Source organism: Anarrhichthys ocellatus, unplaced genomic scaffold (genome assembly GCF_004355925.1).
Source record: "Anarrhichthys ocellatus isolate YVR2014 unplaced genomic scaffold, GSC_Weel_1.0 scaffold69, whole genome shotgun sequence".
NCBI lineage: Eukaryota > Metazoa > Chordata > Actinopteri > Perciformes > Anarhichadidae > Anarrhichthys > Anarrhichthys ocellatus.
This window is the reverse complement of record NW_022280099.1, coordinates 1,797,895-1,809,426: the sequence shown is the minus strand read 5'-3', so window position 1 is coordinate 1,809,426 and position 11,532 is coordinate 1,797,895. Positions and strand designations below refer to the sequence as shown.

The 11,532-nt window shown below is 43.7% G+C and overlaps 1 protein-coding gene across 3 annotated transcripts in view; it reads left to right on the top strand.

The window, feature by feature from the left end:
- gfra4a (GDNF family receptor alpha 4a) overlaps positions 1-11,532 on the top strand; it is a 115,932-nt gene that overhangs the window by 73,178 nt on the left and 31,222 nt on the right. Inside the window, exon 1 of one of the 3 annotated variants that reach the window (XM_031873194.1) lies at positions 10,588-10,640. The exons of the other annotated variants lie outside the window; for them this stretch is intronic. The gene's annotated coding sequence lies outside the window, so the exon portion shown is untranslated. Of the gene's footprint in view, positions 1-10,587; positions 10,641-11,532 lie in introns of those variants that run through there. 3 annotated transcript variants of the gene reach the window in all.

The window sequence follows — 11,532 nt, the reverse complement described above, 5'->3', positions numbered from 1 at the left end:
GTGCGTGCGTGCGTGCGTGCGTGCGTGCGTGCGTGCGTGCGTGCGTGTGTTTCAGGGTCCATGTTTGCCTTAGCGTATACATCGTAGAACAGTAGGACAGAGTACTGGCTCGGTCCTGCTTGTATCGGGTCAGCTCGCCCCTGTCACAGTGTCCCTCTTCCTCATTAAAAAGATGCCTCTGGCTCCAAACCCATGACCGCGGAGCTAAACTGAGGAAACTCTCCTCGGAGTGACATGGAGCATATTAATGGCGTGATGCCCTCCGCTCACTGGGCTATATTAGCAGGAGGATACTGACACAAACAGCACCACAAGCAGGAATAGAAAATTCAATATCAAAGTCACTCTCGCACAGCAACATCAAACCCAGCCAAAGCACAAACTTATCCCATTGGACGTCGCCAGGAGATTCAAAATGATAATTTGCTCATGCAGAATGACATTGCTGTGAAAGTGTGATGAAGCATAAGGTAGCAGGAGAGCTAGATAGAAAGAGACGGGAGCGGATCCATCAATACACATTATCATTTCATCCTGATCTCATATGGAGCATAAAGCGCTCCTCACTGAGATAAGGGGACGGCAGAACCCAGTGGTGTGTCTCCTGATCTGCTGCCTTACATAATGAAACATCAACTCACCTCCTTGCTCATCGTGGGTCATCTCCCAACCAGTGTGTGACCGCAGAGCTTTGCCAAACGCTAACATCAAAGCCCCGTCTATCTTTATCTGTCGGAGCGACGCTGTTAATTATCGTGCATCCACAATCAGTAATTAATGCGGGGTAGAGTCTTGGACAGAGAGGGCATCCACAGCGGAGACAAACGATAACATAACTCGGTAATGACGCCGCCGTTCACGAAGGCTTGAAACCATCTCGCTGAACAAAGAGTTCCATTTGCCAGTTTCAAGGTTAGTTTTTCACTCGCATTCAAAAAGTTTTTCTTTTTTTTTGTTCCCAGATCTAATTGCGTGCTGACCTGTGCCCTCCAGGTTCAAACATACATTTGGAGAGCTCTTTGTAAAAGTTATAATTGGGGGTCAGTGATGCATTCACAGCCCAGGCTCGCAATCAGCGTGTCCTCGTCCCGTCACCTTATCCGACTCGTACGAGCAGAGGCACGCTTTTCAAAACAGTGATTTTAAACATGGACACACTCCCCAGCAGTCCCGCTCGATATAAAGTCACACACACATCCACCCGCTCCTTTTAATGCACATGGCAGATTGGTGCAGGAAAGCCATTTCACGCCAGGCACGGATACCCGTAACGTTAAAGAAGTTTATTTGCTGGTGTTTAATGAACACAGTGATGCAAAGAATATCAGACTGAAAACACGAGTTCAGTTGTTGGATCTCATTAGATCAGCAACGAGGAGTCAAGCATCACTGTTTAAATGCAGTTAGTCGGTGACTTATTTGTTCGTAGTGCATTTAAATACGTGTTTACAATGTAAACTAATTAGAGTGGAAACCTCTCGTACTGATCATGTCTGTCCGGGTCAGACTGATCACTGTAAGTGGATGATTATTATTATAACCAAATGTATAATCTATTTCTGTATTTCTCATGCAGATTATCTAATTGTCATTTTTATATTTATTACATAAAGCAATGAAACAGATTGCTTCCCTATTCACTGATTTTGTGATTGACTGTTTTGATACAGTACAGCTGTTTCTAACGTTCCACTACCGATGCTCTCCCGTGGCTTCCACATCCTGTCTCCATCACGAGCAGCCATCACTGTTTCTCAACACAAGGTCGCCTGAGCTGAAGAACACCACGTTTATCTGCTTCATCTCGCCGGCTCCTTCTTGGCAGTTTGTCCTAATCCTCGAGGAGACGACGTCTCTCATTTAGAGAAAATTATTTTCTTTGTCCCTTCGTGATTTCAATGTGCGCGCAGCACCGCGAAGCAAAGCATCATGGGGGTAAAGTAGGAGAATTGAATTACCGTTGTCCCAGAAGAACAACTTGATTACTTTAAGCACATTATTTAAACAGCGCCTGTATGGGAATGCTTCTCTCCCAAGCCTTTGGATTCATATCATTTATTTCATTATCTCATAGCTGCTAACTCTAACAGCGCTGCATTAGTCTGACATGTGATGGGAGGCGTATTGTCTTTGTCTTTGTGTGGTCAGGTGCATGGTAGCTCAGGAGCTGCAGGTGGGGGGAGGCAGTCAGCTTTGTGTGAACCTTTACTATGAGGATGGTACTTTTGGTGTGCTGTGTGTAGTCAAGGGTCTAAGCTAGCTGTTGATGGTGGTTTATAACCTTCATACTATAAGCTGGCTGGTTGTTAAACTCTCCGGCGGGCCGGCATGCCTGTGTAGGTGTGAGGATGGAGAATGAGTGGCGAATATATAAAGCACTTTGTCTGACCAAGGTTGAAAACAGTTGCGTAAGTACGGTCCACTTACAATTCAATTTGTAAAGGAGTAAAATACAAAAGATAAGACGAGGAGGTAACGTTGATGGAGCTGGACTTCCTAAAGGAAGTCATTTCATTAGTTATGTTATGTATTTAATTTATTGGTGATGAGTAACCAATAAAGTAATGTAATTACTTATTATACCTGTGAGATGGCCTTGGCCAGAGGCATCATGTTTTCAAGATGTCCGTCCGTCCATCTGGTCCATTCTCTTAGATACAATATCTCAGTGACGCCTTTCGGGAATTTCTTCAAATTTGGCACATTGGCCTTAACTCAAGAATTTATATTTTAGTTATAACAATTTTACACAAATGTCTAATAAGAAAACATAATGAAGTGATGACATTTTGCAAGGAAATGGATGTAAACTGCAACTTGAGCGGTTGGCAGAGGCATACAAAAGCTAGATAGTGATTTGGGTCTAAAGTCATTTATCAAATGTTTCCATGATCTTAGCAAACAGCTGCTTTCATGGCTAAATTGTTCAAATCATTTGTAAGGAGAGTTTCTGCTCCAGATTCAGCACCATGGACAGAGCACGAGGGGAGCACAGAGGAGAGTGAGAGCACGAGGGGAGTGAGCGCACAGAGGGGAGTGAGAGCACAGATGGGAGTGAGAGCACAGAGGGGAGTGAGAGCACGAGGGGAGTGAGCGCACAGAGGGGAGTGAGCGCACAGATGGGAGTGAGCGCACAGATGGGAGTGAGCGCACAGATGGGAGTGAGAGCACAGAGGGGAGTGAGAGCACAGATGGGAGTGAGAGCACAGATGGGAGTGAGAGCACAGAGGGGAGTGAGCGCACAGATGGGAGTGAGAGCACAGATGGGAGTGAGCGCACAGATGGGAGTGAGAGCACAGAGGGGAGTGAGAGCACAGATGGGAGTGAGAGCACAGAGGGGAGTGAGAGCACAGAGGGGAGTGAGAGCACAGAGGGGGGTTCATTGTTACTAAACTCTGGGTATTGATTATTGATTACTGATATGTACTGTCATTTGTCTGTGATTGAGCGTGTATCACATTGATTTCACTGCAAAGCACTTAAACGGTTCAGAGAAGGCCTTCAGCGTCACAGTGTGGTGATAAGTAACGCATGAGGTGAAAATACCCACGTTAAGCGCACTGCCTAATGTCGCTCAGGGTTTATTGGGTCATGGTATTTACTACGCTGCCTCATGGGGTGTGGGAGGAGCCTCAGACTCAAATGCCTCTGACATTTGAAAATAGTGCTTGAAATGGTGCCATGATATAATTCCACCTCACACTTAAAGGACATTCTTGTTATTCCTCATACAGTGTTTTGACATTGTGCAGTAGAACGCAAGACTGAAGCCTGATAATCAGACTTATTAATTCAGACATTGTCTCCATGTTAACCAAACAGGAAAACCTTTTGTTCTAGGATTTGTAGTCGACTATGAAACTAAGATGTCTGTTGTAACTTAATGTTTTTCATGCTGATCATCTGTCTTTTCTTGTTGACTTAAAACAACTAAGATTATTTTATTCACACTTGCCGCCATTTTCCTGTGGGGTTTGTTTTGTGGGAATACAGCGAGATATCTGTTTACACCTTTAGACAGATATTACAGACAAGCGAGAATTAGAAACATTCTGATCAACTTTTAAACTTCTCAAATGTTTGCACCACAATTCACACTTTTATAATATACTGTATATTCATATATATATATATATATACATACTGTACAGGTGACACAGACGACCACATACAGTGTCTTTGTAAGGTGCCTCCAGCGTCTTAAAGGAACAGTGTGTAGGCTTATCTATCTATCAGCAGAAAAATAATATGATATTCATAACTATGTTTTCATTAGTTCATTATCACCTAAAACTAACTCAGTCCTCCACATTGCACCGCCATGTTTCTACAGTAGTTTCTGTCACATGTTTACGTTCTTTTTCTTGCAGTTCTTTGTACACGCTGTGCGAGTATAAAACTGTGGGACCGTCTGACATCTGTTGCACCTGAAGCAGCATTAATATGCTAACGATGGCCTCTGAGCGAGGTGAATCACGGTTACCACGGTTCTACACTCGGCCACTCAGTCACATTACCTCAATCGTGGAAAAGGAAAGTGGATCACCGCTAGAGCCCACCAGACCCTACACACTGTCCTTTATAGCAGAGGGGTGCTGATGCAACAGGGGTGGAGCATCATTAAACTGCATTATGTATTATGTTTGTTATGGTTTCATGATTCTTCTCATTTTTATATTGCATATGTATTTACAATTTTTATCTGGCAAGGCATGTGCACTATTGTAGATATCTTTCTCCTTTGTATTGTTTGGAAGGAATCCCCTCACTGACAGTAAAGTGCATCTTCTCTCATGTTAAACTAGCTAAACTCAGCAAAAGCTTCTGGAGGAATAAGCTCCTGATACTGACAAAGAGGAACACTAGCATTATGAAATGATTTAGGGCAGCTACTTACATGTTGAGAAAATCATATGAGGCTGCAGCTGTCTTGCTAATCTTTGTCAGCTAACCTGGTGACCTTACAAGATAATACATATTAAGGCTATAATCAATCAATACAAATCATTCTGAAGAAGTTCGCTCTTTGTCGCTCAAGTTTTCCAGCTGCAAGTGCTCAGAGAGGCTTTGTTTCCTTTAGCTTTGCCCACTTGGGATTATTTCAAACAATGAGATTATTTCCGCCTGAGGAACAATATGTGTGCACACAAATGTTCGTGCTGTAGATAGACAAACAGGAGGATGCTGGTAACGGGAAGACATTTACAGTTAGAGAATGTAATTTCCAGCCAACACTAGTGAACACAGACGGGTAAAAGCTCACAGTGTACACCGCTCTGTCTCTCTCAGCCACGCAAACACTCAGAATGAAAGACCCCGGGGAGACGAAGTGAAGAGCAAAGATGAAAAGTAAAGTGAGAATAGCCAGTGTATGTCTTCTATTGTCCTAGGTTTTGATATTGTAAAATGGCATCTGAAGTGTTGTCTGTCCTGGTTTAAAGGCTGCATTACAGGTGACCTGACTGTTTACCCACTTAGTCATTATATCAGCATTACTGATGATTATTAATCAAAAATCTCATTATGTAAATATTTTGTTAAAGTAGTCAAACCTACAATATTTTACAATATCGATATCAAGGTATTTGGTCAAAAATATTGTAATATTTGATTTCCACCATATTGTTGAGCTCTAATTGCAAGTTGAGGAGAGTGTTGTCTTTGTGCATCATACCTCAATGTGTAGCTATTTGTATTTACAAAGACAGAGAAATAAGGAGCTTATATATATTTAAAGAGCCTCCAACTGTTCAGCAATGAGCCCAACAGCTTTCTGTCTTCAGAGGACGGAGCGATGCAACAAAATAAAAATATCATTATGGCAATACTGTATGCCAAAAAAAGAAACAACACCCGCCAGAGAAATGTGCCCAACGTCAATAGAAACAGTTGTTACAAAAGGGAAACAAGCAGAGAGGGAAGCTAGGAAGAGAACAACAGCAGCAGGATACATGCAGCACCTCAGACTATGGACTCCAATGCAGGCTCGCTGTGTGCAAAGGTTCTGTTTGTTTGGGGGTTTGTTTTGCTGAGGCCAGAATGTGTCTGGAGCTTATTATGGTGGAAAGCCAAGAACTTATGAGTTAACAGCAGCAGTGATGGAGGCTGTCGAGCTGCAGATGGATGTTTTCTAGTCCTGGTTTGAACAAGCAACTCTGTGTCGAAAACGTGATGGATATCGAGCATCTCTTTATCATCTCCTGATAGTCACAAAGCTCCTCCCAGAAGTAGTGGCCAGGTCTCCTGACTGTCACACGGATGTTGGGAACTCTACGTACAGATTGGCACAAAGGTGTGCAAGCAGCTTATTTCCCAGATGGGGTTGGTGAACGGACTCGCATTTGGATAGCGACCATTCAAAGCACTTTACACTACATGTCATCAGTCACCCATTCACACACATTCATACGCTGATGGCAGAGGCTACCATGCAAGGTGCCACCTGCCCGTCAGAAATAAACTGACTCACACCCGTTCATCCACCCGTGGCTGAGCTTTTGCACCGGATCATACGGACATCTGTGCCACGGTCCTGGAAAACGATTGCAGATGTTCTGCTTGGTTTGGAAGACTAGACTACATTTTAAAGTGTTCTGATGTTTTTGGAATTGCTACTCAAGTATTTAGTGTTTTGTGGAAAAGCTGTTTTCCATCAACATGTTCTTTAAAGTATCCTCTGGAAGACGCTGTACGAGTAACGGGTGTCGGAGGATCGTTTTCTGCTAGTCCATTTGTTCCAACAGCTGTATTTACATGTAGTGATGACATGACACAACAAGGATGCCTTGCTGCCTCTTGCTAACCCCAAATATCCTAAAAGGTGAAGATATTCATAAGCAAGGCGTGAAGGCACAAGTAAGGCCCAGTTTGAGGGTTTATTTGCAGATGATGTTGGTTTTATGTGGTTTAATTGAAGGACGGTCTTCAATGTGTACCGGTGTGGTTTGCTGCTAAGTGGGGCACTGAGAGATGGTCTTTAACAGTGTTCCAGGCATGACCTACATCTCCCATCAGGCCCAACGGCACTTTGGGATCCCACAAGGAAAGCTGTAGCAAAAGATATCAGGACTGGACAGATGGATGTTTGCAGAGGTTGACTTATTCGCTGACTGTTTCGTAGCATTTTAAACTAGAATAGTTAATAAGAGACAGACAATAAGAATTGTTCCTGAACAGTATTCACTCAGACAAGAGACAGCAAACGTCAGCTCACTGCTCACTTTATTCCCAGCAGTGATTTTCTGCATTCTTTATTTTAAAGTGCACTCACTGGCAGTGGGAATAAGGTTAAGTTTCAACACCCCAGACATTATAAGCAATCAGCAGTAAACATATCAAGTGTCAAATCCACTGTGCTCTAACAAGAGTGAGGATTTAATAGGTCAGACTGACAGCAGATAACATCTCACACAAATAGCCGTGTTTCTCTAACGGAGAAAATTGGCAGCAATTACATCTGGCCTGACATCGGGCTCTTTTATCAAGTCGCTGGATTTACAGGCACAACAAGATGAAATCAAGTTGGAGAAAACATCCTCTCCCCGGTGTCCTTCCTCCCAACATCGGGTTCTACTCACAAGCCGACAACATTTCCAGTTTATTTTTCTACCAACATTGTGGTGTGGAGCTATCATGAAGCCCCCTCTTCGTCCCAGTCCATCTCAACATTCACAAATACAGGATGTAATACATCTGTTCTGCTGTGTGCGCCTGAGCAGCGCATTAAAACAGCTAAAGACGGGAGTAGCATAATGAGAGCAGGGGATAATAGGACGTCTTGTTGACAACCAGTTGTTCTGTGGTCAGGATGGTTGTCATCTTGTACGACACCCTCCTCCTGCTTCCTGGCATGGTGCAGCATGGTGCAGCTGGCAGGGTGGACGGGGCTCAGCATGCTGTCAGCTATGCCCTCTAATGGGCTCATGCTTCAGGACAGCCGACTTGTTCGGGGGCCAGGTGGATCCCACTATGTGAGTGAGCATCAATTAGTTCCTCAGTACACAGTCCTATGATGCTGTACAGGTTCTCTACCTTTGTGGCTTTACGGACGGCAACGTCGTCCTTTGGTCCGTCCGAAGGTCTTTCCACCACCAACATATGTTGACAGTTGATGGATTGACATTTTCTTGTTACTGGTATCCACGGTGCAGGATGAATCCTAATGATTTTAGTGATCTCCTGACTTTGAGCCTCTGAATTTAAACTCTTGAATTATGACCAAATACCTGCAAAACTTACCCCAAAACTCATTCCCTTCACGTCAAGTATCAACACTCGGATCAGGGCCTCGTGGCGACCTCGTAGCGTCTGTTTTAGACACACCGTTCTTTCAACTAACTCTGATGTAAACCCATCTGTGTCATTACTAAACGGTCAGAGCAGCTGACTCAGTAGGACAGGTGGAGGGGAGGTTAGACGGGTCAACGGACAGGACAGGACTAGGAGACAGCTGTCCCTTGTGAAACCAAATTAACTTCTTTAACTTAGTTTTATTACTTAACTTGCATTCTTAACTAATGCTAGTCACGTCACAAAATACTTTAACCCAAACCATGACCTTTTCCTGAAGCATGTACTTTTGTTGCCTAAACCTGCGTTAGTACTGTATGCATGTAACAGGCAGCAACTGTATGTTTCCTGAGAACACAGAAGTTCATTTTGAAAAGACACGATGCATTTAGCAAACGGAAATCGACACGTTGTCCCTTACGCATCCTGAACGGACGCTTTAGGGGTACAAAGCGTTCATAGTTTGAAGCGTGAGGCCACTTACCGATGGAGTGAGAATATGTCGCAAAACTGGTTCATTCCTGTAAGCCTCTGTGCTCCGTATTTAGTGCTGATAAACAAATGTGCTAAACTGAGCATTGTAATCGCTATTCCTGCGTAACGTCTGCATGTTAAGCAGTCAATGTGAGCATGCTGACGTTTAACTGGAAGCACTGCTGTGCCTCAAAGATACTCTTTAGTCAAATTAGTTTGAGTCTAATTAGTCCATTTTTATGGAAATTCATTTTGTGACCAGTGACAGGACAACATGTGTCACACTAGCCTCCGTCCTCATCGTATCAGACTGGGACTCAAAGAACGGCTTCTGCCACCGTGTGTGTGTGTGTGTGTGTGTGTGTGTGTGTGTGTGTGTGTGTGTGTGTGTGTGCGCGCGCGCTTTGTGTTTGGACCTCCCGAGACAAGAGGCCTATTTAAAATGCTACTTAAAATTCCCTACGGAACTTGTAAGAAAAGGGTCAAAATGTCTCTTTTTACAGTTTCAGAGACTAAGAGACTCCGCCTCTCCAAACCTTCCATAGCCGGAGGACTTTCTTCTTCAGCTCAGCAGAAACTGACCCACACTGGGCAGCAATGCATGCTACCACTTTGACTCCTCCCCCCCAAGGACCGTAGTCCGCTTGAAGGTGGGTTCCGTGTTGGACCTTTCCACAGACTCAGTTCTGCCCCCCCACTGAAACCTTTCACCTCTTCTTAGAGTCAATCTCAGTGTCGATCATTGACCATCTTCTTCTCTCTCTTCCTCATTGTGCTGCTATTCATCAAGCTCAAGCTTTGTGTGTTTTCAGGCATTACATTTGACATGAATTCACTTATATGAACAGCTTTATTTAAGCATAAGTAACATTAGCATAAAAGTAGCAATATTTTAGGTTGCAACGGTTTGTGCATTTGTGCCAAACTGTCACGTGTGGTGCATGCAGAATACACAGTGTATATATATTGACTGTAGGTTGATTATGAATCCCACTGCTCCCGCCCTGCGTAGCTGGCATTGACCTCCAGTGGTTAGGACATAGGACCACGAACACATCGGGATTCCAGTAACTTGCGTGAGCACGGACGCCCTGACGCCTAGAGCTTGAATGCTACGCAGGGTGGATCTTGACAAGAAAAGCAGTGGTATTAATTATAAAGCGTAGATAGATGCATGTAATGCAGAAGTTCACCACCGTGGGTTCCACCCAGAAGCTGCAGCAGTAAGAGAGAGAGAGTTGTGTATAAGATGGGGCCGGTGTGTCAGCCTTCTCTACCGTTGTATTGCTCTTTTCACTTGTATAGCCTATTGTGACCTGTTCCCTTGTGTTCAATGTTATTATTCTTCCAATGAGAATGGTTTGGCAAAGTTTTCAGTGGGTGAAATGTTACCTCGGTCCCCAGCGAGAGGATTGTGTCTGTCTTTGACATTTGCACTGCAGTCTGTTCGACATAAATGTTAAGAACCGATAGCTCTGTTTTGGGTTTATTGCCCCGCTGCACCGAACTCCTTAACCAACGCGTGCATCGTATATTCTACTACAAGTACGTCCTGCATTCAGATCTCTACTGTGTGGAAGATTAGTCTGTATCATATACTAATACATGTTTATAATATGTTCATATTTTCTGTTTTATAAATTAAAAATGTTGGACATTTTTACTGGACAACATAGGCCCATCCCTGTACATAGGGAGCAGTGGGCTGCCAATGACAGGCGCCCGGGGAGCCGGGGGTTCAGTGTCTTGCTCAGGGACACTACGACACGTCCAGTCGAGGATCGAACCGTTGACCCTGCGGTTACCAGACAACCCTCTTAACCCAGTGAGCCACGGTCGTACCCTCCACTTACTCGCTTCCTCCTCATCAACAGGAAGTATGAACATCTCACATGTGCACTGAAGTACAGCACTGATGTATTTGATTCCTTTCTAAAATACTTATGAGTATGAGCAATTTCCATCAAAAGGCAATTGCTCTTCTGCTTCTGTTGATTATTATTACAATCTCATGCAGTTCCTCTAATTTATGTTCCCATTAAAAGCGTCTTCATTGTCATAATATCCAATTTAGAATTCTTTCGGGCTTCTGATTGAAGTCTTGAACCTTTGTCTTTTATTTCTTTTCAGATACCGGTCGAGTGATCTAACTTTAGTCTGATCATCTTTTCATCCTCTGTCATGTCATTCACTCCACTCAGGAGCTCATTCTAAAATCTATTTCATGTTATATAGCACAACATAAATGTGTCTGCAAAAAGCATGATATCTGCCTCAAAAGTCTTTGAAATTGTAAAAATAGTTTATTCATCAAGCTTCCAGGTCTGGAGATAAACATGCCCCCACACACACACACACACACACACACTCTCCATCGCAAGAAGACAATGAACATACAGAAGCGTGTTTACTCTGGAACAGCTGAGGAACGATATTGACTTTCTCCGGGATGGATGAGTCGCTGAAGTGAGTTAGTATTCTGCATCACGGCCACGTTGTCTCTTGGTTCTTCTCCAAATTTCATCATGTTTTTGCTGAATCAGTGATAGAGACCAAAAGGAGGCGATCACAGCGTATGTTGAGGACCAATTATTCTCTGAACAAGTCTCGCTGCAAACTAAATTCATGGTTAAGTGTTTTCACTACTTTCTGACTGTATGAGTGGATTTACACAAGCTGCTTGTTCGTTCACGTGGACCTGCATTTATTGGAAGAATATTGCTTTATCGTTTGTTTTGGCAACACTGCCGGGGAGGAGAGAGGACGTTA